Source organism: Pseudophryne corroboree, unplaced genomic scaffold (assembly GCF_028390025.1).
Source record: "Pseudophryne corroboree isolate aPseCor3 unplaced genomic scaffold, aPseCor3.hap2 scaffold_1971, whole genome shotgun sequence".
Classification (NCBI taxonomy): domain Eukaryota; kingdom Metazoa; phylum Chordata; class Amphibia; order Anura; family Myobatrachidae; genus Pseudophryne; species Pseudophryne corroboree.
Genome location: NW_026968612.1, coordinates 25,305 through 35,156, shown reverse-complemented (window position 1 = coordinate 35,156; position 9,852 = coordinate 25,305). Strand labels below are relative to the sequence as shown.

The 9,852-nt window shown below is 44.9% G+C and overlaps 3 non-coding genes across 3 annotated transcripts; all 3 read right to left on the bottom strand.

The window, feature by feature from the left end:
* Positions 1-299: 299 nt before the first annotated feature.
* On the bottom strand, positions 300-519 carry LOC135005133 (small nucleolar RNA U3). The gene has a single exon (XR_010205789.1). It is a non-coding gene; the product is annotated as a small nucleolar RNA U3 (small nucleolar RNA).
* Positions 520-3,544: 3,025 nt separating this feature from the next.
* On the bottom strand, positions 3,545-3,764 carry LOC135005143 (small nucleolar RNA U3). The gene has a single exon (XR_010205799.1). It is a non-coding gene; the product is annotated as a small nucleolar RNA U3 (small nucleolar RNA).
* Positions 3,765-6,785: 3,021 nt separating this feature from the next.
* LOC135005132 (small nucleolar RNA U3) lies at positions 6,786-7,005 on the bottom strand. Its single transcript, XR_010205788.1, has one exon. It is a non-coding gene; the product is annotated as a small nucleolar RNA U3 (small nucleolar RNA).
* Between the last annotated feature and the right edge of the window lie 2,847 nt (positions 7,006-9,852).

The window sequence follows — 9,852 nt, the reverse complement described above, 5'->3', positions numbered from 1 at the left end:
CTGAATTTGCCACACAACAGGAATGGACATCAGAAAGCAATGATCCACAATCATCAATATTTTTTTTGTTCCCTCCAATTGACAGTCCTTTTCAATTTGATTCTGTAGAAGTGGAAACCATCTGCCCCTTTGTTCCGATGGCTTGTTCCTAATGTTTGGTGATGTCACCATGTCCCTTGCAGGGATCCTTTGACATGAGCACATTATCAATGTTTTTGGGCACATCGCATCATGCCACATGACAATAGCAGTACACATGGAGCCATAAGAAAATCTGTCATTAACAAGCATTAAAAACAACCACTCAGCTTGTAATCTCTTCCTCCATTTCTCCCATGATAGAAGAAAAGGAACGGTCATCAAAAGCAAACAGCAGCTACAATGAAGCAGCACTGAGAGCTCACTTCGCGCTCAGAAAAGATTACTATTGCTCTTCCTCATGGTTGGTAGGTCTGGACACTTTAGAGCACATTTCCAAAAGTTAAAAACTATAGAAATGATCCCTGAAAGTATAGTCTTAACCATAACAGCCTAGCATTTTTACTGCTGTGGGAAGGAGAGTCTTTTTAATATAATGGAGATTTTTAAAATGATCTCACAGTTGAACATATCTTGAATATATCAGATAGTAAGAAACTATGCTGCCTTTAAAATGTGGACCAACGATGGACTCAGCTTTTCTTACAGAATGTATTCTTCTATGATTGTGCACTCACTTGCTCATCTGCATATTTAAGATACTCTGGCCAACCAGGAAGCACCTCTGAAACAGCCGAGACACAGCTTAAAGCAGCAACAACAGCCTCAGCTAATAACGGACTATGCACACAGAATGTCAGGATCACAAAACCAAACATATGTTATAGAGAAAAACAAAGTCTAAACACGTGCTTTTCTGGCATGGTGACAATTCTGCTTGGTAGATCACTAACGATCATGTTATATTTGCTGTGGGATGGGTGCTTTTGTTTCTGTTCCTCTACTGTTAGTTCATTTTACGCTGGGGGGATGTTCGATGCAACAGAACCTCATATGTAGGCTGGTATTTGAAGAGTAATAAGAGCGATAGATTACATAATATTAATGTAACAAAGATACTACCTTTTATATCTTTCTTTTATGACAAAAATGAGTAAACATGGGGAATAAACACGACAAATGACATACAAACCACCTCCTGCTTGCTTTTGGGTGTAATTTGTAATAAAACCATAAAGATATTCAAATGAACCATGTTAGTTTCACTGCTAGCCTTCATTTGGCATGGATTTCCTCTAAATGGTTTTCATATTAAAAAAAAGGGGGTTCCCCGAAATATGTACTGAAATGTTGCAACTACTCTACCTTACATCACAAATGCTTCCAAAATAATGTGTCCTCTGCTCCCCGGAAGGCTTCCCATCACGCCACAGCAGGTATGGACATCGGAAGCCTGGCATTAATTGGTTGCCGGGCTGATGACATCAAACGCAGCCATGCACATTGAATGATTGCAATGGTGTAACCATCAATTGCTTTACTGTGAACATGTGTAGAATCTTTCAGAGCTTTGTGCAAGCGTGCATTTACCTGAGCTGCGGACACCCCTTTCCGGGTGTCCGCAAATGCACAGAAGTACCTGAACATCGGATTGGCAACCATCGAATCCTCGCAATTTAGTGGAAAAGGGTACTTTGATCGAATTGGAAAGACTGTTGATTGGTAGCCATCGACCTCAAACGTCCATCCCTATGTCTTGTGAGCATGTACATAAATAGGTTGTGAAACAGAGGGTCTAATTCAGAGTTGTACGCAAACGCAGCCGTTTCCATACAACTGTGATGTTTGGTGATCTGTGACTGCGAGATTGCTCGCAGGGCCCCCTAAGCCTCAACATGATTCACATGCTGTGGCCAAAATGGTGTTATCCCACCCCTGCTTTGTAGGCTTGCCAAGGCCAGGGTCTGCGTCCTCCAGTGCAGAATTCCTGGTCTTGGCAGAGTGAAACCCCAGGCCATCCTGAGTAACCTGGTTGCTCAGATGGGCGTTGTTCACGCAAGTGATCTAATGGCTGCTACTGCTTGCCGTACAACTTATAATCAGACCTAGAAACTCAGCACTTACACTGGACCAGGGCCATAACTAGGGGTCTGCGATCGGTGCTGCCCTGCAGTCAGTATTGCTGCAGCAGTGCCACCTGGAGTGCCCTTTGGATGCTTCAGGCAGGAGCCCTACAGTACGTACAACAGCTCGAAGCGTCCTCAGGGTGCTTTTGCATCCAAAGAGACAGCATCGGATCAATTGCGTAAACATCAACCGAGTACTCAGGATGGCCAGGCTGTTTGCGCTGCTGGGGCCAGGAAATTTGCATCAGATGATGCAGAGCCTGGCCTCGCCACTCCCAGAAAATAGAGGTACAACTTCCTGTTTTAGTGAAATCTACCCACCCCACACGTCTGCAGACTGTCCATCAGACTTGCGTCACAGAGGACACTGCGTGCGATCACACATGCGCCCACCATCGTAGACGTACATAAACCATTTGCTTTATGTACATCTTTGAATCAAGTCCTGCATACAGAGCAGTGGACATGATGCCGTGACAGAGGGTTGGACTGTCCAGCATGGGCACAGGGGAAACCCTCGGCGGGCCCCACCTTCTCTTCTAGGGATCAGGTTCCAGATTGTGCACTTGAATGATAGATTACGCACATGTTGCCTTATAGTGCACAGGACTATGGTGTTTTTTCTGCATTACTGTTATTAATCTGGTACATTATTAAGCATGAACAAGCAGTTTTTACTATAAAATGATTAGCCAAGCCTCTGTGGCAGCTGGCCACCCCCCCCCCCCCCCCCCTCTGGAGACTGTCCACATCCTAAAATACGGTCCCCTACCATTGCAGTTCCCCGGTGGGCCCTTCATGCCCAAGGCAGACACTGCCGCGACAGGAGACTCGGGTGTATGGATGCAGTAGAGGGGGACACTGCCGTGACAGGAGTGCCAGGTGCCTATGTGCAGAGAAGGGGACAATGCCATGAGTCGTGACAGTTTTGCTTTTATTTTTTTGTGCTGGAGCTCAGAGCAGAGAGCTGCAGTGTTACATGGAGCACCACCTGCTGGCCATTCATGCAGAACTGCACTTGCCATATAGTGTTAAGAATACTTCCAGTTTGAAGTGACAATCCCCAAATAAGCTTCACTTGAAAATATTTTGAAGATATAAAGCCAGCTCAGTAATAGGGATAAATCACTACTAATGTGCCTGAATTTGCCACACAACAGGAATGGACATCAGAAAGCAATGATCCACAATCATCAATATTTTTTTTGTTCCCTCCAATTGACAGTCCTTTTCAATTTGATTCTGTAGAAGTGGAAACCATCGGCCCCTTTGTTCCGATGGCTTGTTCCTAATGTTTGGTGATGTCACCATGTCCCTTGCAAGGATCCTTTGACATGAGCACATTATCAATGTTTTTGGGCACATTGCATCATGCCACATGACAATAGCAGTACACATGGAGCCATAAGAAAATCTGTCATTAACAAGCATTAAAAACAACCACTCAGCTTGTAATCTCTTCCTCCATTTCTCCCATGATAGAAGAAAAGGAACGGTCATCAAAAGCAAACAGCAGCTACAATGAAGCAGCACTGAGAGCTCACTTCGCACTCAGAAAAGATTACTATTGCTCTTCCTCATGGTTGGTAGGTCTGGACACTTTAGAGCACATTTCCAAAAGTTAAAAACTATAGAAATGATCCCTGAAAGTATAGTCTTAACCATAACAGCCTAGCATTTTTACTGCTGTGGGAAGGAGAGTCTTTTTAATATAATGGAGATTTTTAAAATGATCTCACAGTTGAACATATCTTGAATATATCAGATAGTAAGAAACTATGCTGCCTTTAAAATGTGGACCAACGATGGACTCAGCTTTTCTTACAGAATGTATTCTTCTATGATTGTGCACTCACTTGCTCATCTGCATATTTAAGATACTCTGGCCAACCAGGAAGCACCTCTGAAACAGCCGAGACACAGCTTAAAGCAGCAACAACAGCCTCAGCTAATAACGGACTATGCACACAGAATGTCAGGATCACAAAACCAAACATATGTTATAGAGAAAAACAAAGTCTAAACACGTGCTTTTCTGGCATGGTGACAATTCTGCTTGGTAGATCACTAACGATCATGTTATATTTGCTGTGGGATGGGTGCTTTTGTTTCTGTTCCTCTACTGTTAGTTCATTTTACGCTGGGGGGATGTTCGATGCAACAGAACCTCATATGTAGGCTGGTATTTGAAGAGTAATAAGAGCGATAGATTACATAATATTAATGTAACAAAGATACTACCTTTTATATCTTTCTTTTATGACAAAAATGAGTAAACATGGGGAATAAACACGACAAATGACATACAAACCACCTCCTGCTTGCTTTTGGGTGTAATTTGTAATAAAACCATAAAGATATTCAAATGAACCATGTTAGTTTCACTGCTAGCCTTCATTTGGCATGGATTTCCTCTAAATGGTTTTCATATTAAAAAAAAGGGGGTTCCCCGAAATATGTACTGAAATGTTGCAACTACTCTACCTTACATCACAAATGCTTCCAAAATAATGTGTCCTCTGCTCCCCGGAAGGCTTCCCATCACGCCACAGCAGGTATGGACATCGGAAGCCTGGCATTAATTGGTTGCCGGGCTGATGACATCAAACGCAGCCATGCACATTGAATGATTGCAATGGTGTAACCATCAATTGCTTTACTGTGAACATGTGTAGAATCTTTCAGAGCTTTGTGCAAGCGTGCATTTACCTGAGCTGCGGACACCCCTTTCCGGGTGTCCGCAAATGCACAGAAGTACCTGAACATCGGATTGGCAACCATCGAATCCTCGCAATTTAGTGGAAAAGGGTACTTTGATCGAATTGGAAAGACTGTTGATTGGTAGCCATCGACCTCAAACGTCCATCCCTATGTCTTGTGAGCATGTACATAAATAGGTTGTGAAACAGAGGGTCTAATTCAGAGTCGTACGCAAACGCAGCCGTTTCCATACAACTGTGATGTTTGGTGATCTGTGACTGCGAGATTGCTCGCAGGGCCCCCTAAGCCTCAACATGATTCACATGCTGTGGCCAAAATGGTGTTATCCCACCCCTGTTTTGTAGGCTTGCCGAGGCCAGGGTCTGCGTCCTCCAGTGCAGAATTCCTGGTCTTGGCAGAGTGAAACCCCAGGCCATCCTGAGTAACCTGGTTGCTCAGATGGGCGATGTTCACGCAAGTGATCTAATGGCTGCTACTGCTTGCCGTACAACTTATAATCAGACCTAGAAACTCAGCACTTACACTGGACCAGGGCCATAACTAGGGGTCTGCGATCGGTGCTGCCCTGCAGTCAGTATTGCTGCAGCAGTGCCACCTGGAGTGCCCTTTGGATGCTTCAGGCAGGAGCCCTACAGTACGTACAACAGCTCGAAGCGTCCTCAGGGTGCTTCTGCATCCAAAGAGACAGCATCGGATCAATTGCGTAAACATCAACCGAGTACTCAGGATGGCCAGGCTGTTTGCGCTGCTGGGGCCAGGAAATTTGCATCAGACGATGCAGAGCCTGGCCTCGCCACTCCCAGAAAATAGAGGTACAACTTCCTGTTTTAGTGAAATCTACCCACCCCACACGTCTGCAGACTGTCCATCAGACTTGCGTCACAGAGGACACTGCGTGCGATCACACATGCGCCCACCATCGTAGACGTACATAAACCATTTGCTTTATGTACATCTTTGAATCAAGTCCTGCATACAGAGCAGTGGACATGATGCCGTGACAGAGGGTTGGACTGTCCAGCAGGGGCACAGGGGAAACCCTCGGCGGGCCCCACCTTCTCTTCTAGGGATCAGGTTCCAGATTGTGCACTTGAATGATAGATTACGCACATGTTGCCTTATAGTGCACAGGACTATGGTGTTTTTTCTGCATTACTGTTATTAATCTGGTACATTATTAAGCATGAACAAGCAGTTTTTACTATAAAATGATTAGCCAAGCCTCTGTGGCAGCTGGCCACCCCCCCCCCCCCCTCTGGAGACAGTCCACATCCTAAAATACGGTCCCCTACCATTGCAGTTCCCCGGTGGGCCCTTCATGCCCAAGGCAGACACTGCCGCGACAGGAGACTCGGGTGTATGGATGCAGTAGACGGGGACACTGCCGTGACAGGAGTGCCAGGTGCCTATGTGCAGAGAAGGGGACAATGCCATGAGTCGTGACAGTTTTGCTTTTATTTTTTTGTGCTGGAGCTCAGAGCAGAGAGCTGCAGTGTTACATGGAGCACCACCTGCTGGCCATTCATGCAGAACTGCACTTGCCATATAGTGTTAAGAATACTTCCAGTTTGAAGTGACAATCCCCAAATAAGCTTCACTTGAAAATATTTTGAAGATATAAAGCCAGCTCAGTAATAGGGATAAATCACTACTAATGTGCCTGAATTTGCCACACAACAGGAATGGACATCAGAAAGCAATGATCCACAATCATCAATATTTTTTTTGTTCCCTCCAATTGACAGTCCTTTTCAATTTGATTCTGTAGAAGTGGAAACCATCGGCCCCTTTGTTCCGATGGCTTGTTCCTAATGTTTGGTGATGTCACCATGTCCCTTGCAGGGATCCTTTGACATGAGCACATTATCAATGTTTTTGGGCACATTGCATCATGCCACATGACAATAGCAGTACACATGGAGCCATAAGAAAATCTGTCATTAACAAGCATTATAAACAACCACTCAGCTTGTAATCTCTTCCTCCATTTCTCCCATGATAGAAGAAAAGGAACGGTCATCAAAAGCAAACAGCAGCTACAATGAAGCAGCACTGAGAGCTCACTTCGCGCTCAGAAAAGATTACTATTGCTCTTCCTCATGGTTGGTAGGTCTGGACACTTTAGAGCACATTTCCAAAAGTTAAAAACTATAGAAATGATCCCTGAAAGTATAGTCTTAACCATAACAGCCTAGCATTTTTACTGCTGTGGGAAGGAGAGTCTTTTTAATATAATGGAGATTTTTAAAATGATCTCACAGTTGAACATATCTTGAATATATCAGATAGTAAGAAACTATGCTGCCTTTAAAATGTGGACCAACGATGGACTCAGCTTTTCTTACAGAATGTATTCTTCTATGATTGTGCACTCACTTGCTCATCTGCATATTTAAGATACTCTGGCCAACCAGGAAGCACCTCTGAAACAGCCGAGACACAGCTTAAAGCAGCAACAACAGCCTCAGCTAATAACGGACTATGCACACAGAATGTCAGGATCACAAAACCAAACATATGTTATAGAGAAAAACAAAGTCTAAACACGTGCTTTTCTGGCATGGTGACAATTCTGCTTGGTAGATCACTAACGATCATGTTATATTTGCTGTGGGATGGGTGCTTTTGTTTCTGTTCCTCTACTGTTAGTTCATTTTACGCTGGGGGGATGTTCGATGCAACAGAACCTCATATGTAGGCTGGTATTTGAAGAGTAATAAGAGCGATAGATTACATAATATTAATGTAACAAAGATACTACCTTTTATATCTTTCTTTTATGACAAAAATGAGTAAACATGGGGAATAAACACGACAAATGACATACAAACCACCTCCTGCTTGCTTTTGGGTGTAATTTGTAATAAAACCATAAAGATATTCAAATGAACCATGTTAGTTTCACTGCTAGCCTTCATTTGGCATGGATTTCCTCTAAATGGTTTTCATATTAAAAAAAAGGGGGTTCCCCGAAATATGTACTGAAATGTTGCAACTACTCTACCTTACATCACAAATACTTCCAAAATAATGTGTCCTCTGCTCCCCGGAAGGCTTCCCATCACGCCACAGCAGGTATGGACATCGGAAGCCTGGCATTAATTGGTTGCCGGGCTGATGACATCAAACGCAGCCATGCACATTGAATGATTGCAATGGTGTAACCATCAATTGCTTTACTGTGAACATGTGTAGAATCTTTCAGAGCTTTGTGCAAGCGTGCATTTACCTGAGCTGCGGACACCCCTTTCCGGGTGTCCGCAAATGCACAGAAGTACCTGAACATCGGATTGGCAACCATCGAATCCTCGCAATTTAGTGGAAAAGGGTACTTTGATCGAATTGGAAAGACTGTTGATTGGTAGCCATCGACCTCAAACGTCCATCCCTATGTCTTGTGAGCATGTACATAAATAGGTTGTGAAACAGAGGGTCTAATTCAGAGTTGTACGCAAACGCAGCCGTTTCCATACAACTGTGATGTTTGGTGATCTGTGACTGCGAGATTGCTCGCAGGGCCCCCTAAGCCTCAACATGATTCACATGCTGTGGCCAAAATGGTGTTATCCCACCCCTGTTTTGTAGGCTTGCCGAGGCCAGGGTCTGAGTCCTCCAGTGCAGAATTCCTGGTCTTGGCAGAGTGAAACCCCAGGCCATCCTGAGTAACCTGGTTGCTCAGATGGGCGATGTTCACGCAAGTGATCTAATGGCTGCTACTGCTTGCCGTACAACTTATAATCAGACCTAGAAACTCAGCACTTACACTGGACCAGGGCCATAACTAGGGGTCTGCGATCGGTGCTGCCCTGCAGTCAGTATTGCTGCAGCAGTGCCACCTGGAGTGCCCTTTGGATGCTTCAGGCAGGAGCCCTACAGTACGTACAACAGCTCGAAGCGTCCTCAGGGTGCTTCTGCATCCAAAGAGACAGCATCGGATCAATTGCGTAAACATCAACCGAGTACTCAGGATGGCCAGGCTGTTTGCGCTGCTGGGGCCAGGAAATTTGCATCAGACGATGCAGAGCCTGGCCTCGCCACTCCCAGAAAATAGAGGTACAACTTCCTGTTTTAGTGAAATCTACCCACCCCACACGTCTGCAGACTGTCCATCAGACTTGCATCACAGAGGACACTGCGTGCGATCACACATGCGCCCACCATCGTAGACGTACATAAACCATTTGCTTTATGTACATCTTTGAATCAAGTCCTGCATACAGAGCAGTGGACATGATGCCGTGACAGAGGGTTGGACTGTCCAGCAGGGGCACAGGGGAAACCCTCGGCGGGCCCCACCTTCTCTTCTAGGGATCAGGTTCCAGATTGTGCACTTGAATGATAGATTACGCACATGTTGCCTTATAGTGCACAGGACTATGGTGTTTTTTCTGCATTACTGTTATTAATCTGGTACATTATTAAGCATGAACAAGCAGTTTTTACTATAAAATGATTAGCCAAGCCTCTGTGGCAGCTGGCCACCCCCCCCTCTGGAGACTGTCCACATCCTAAAATACGGTCCCCTACCATTGCAGTTCCCCGGTGGGCCCTTCATGCCCAAGGCAGACACTGCCGCGACAGGAGACTCGGGTGTATGGATGCAGTAGAGGGGGACACTGCCGTGACAGGAGTGCCAGGTGCCTATGTGCAGAGAAGGGGACAATGCCATGAGTCGTGACAGTTTTGCTTTTATTTTTTTGTGCTGGAGCTCAGAGCAGAGAGCTGCAGTGTTACATGGAGCACCACCTGCTGGCCATTCATGCAGAACTGCACTTGCCATATAGTGTTAAGAATACTTCCAGTTTGAAGTGACAATCCCCAAATAAGCTTCACTTGAAAATATTTTGAAGATATAAAGCCAGCTCAGTAATAGGGATAAATCACTACTAATGTGCCTGAATTTGCCACACAACAGGAATGGACATCAGAAAGCAATGATCCACAATCATCAATATTTTTTTTGTTCCCTCCAATTGACAGTCCTTTTCAATTTGATTCTGTAGAAGTGGAAACCATCGGCCCCTTT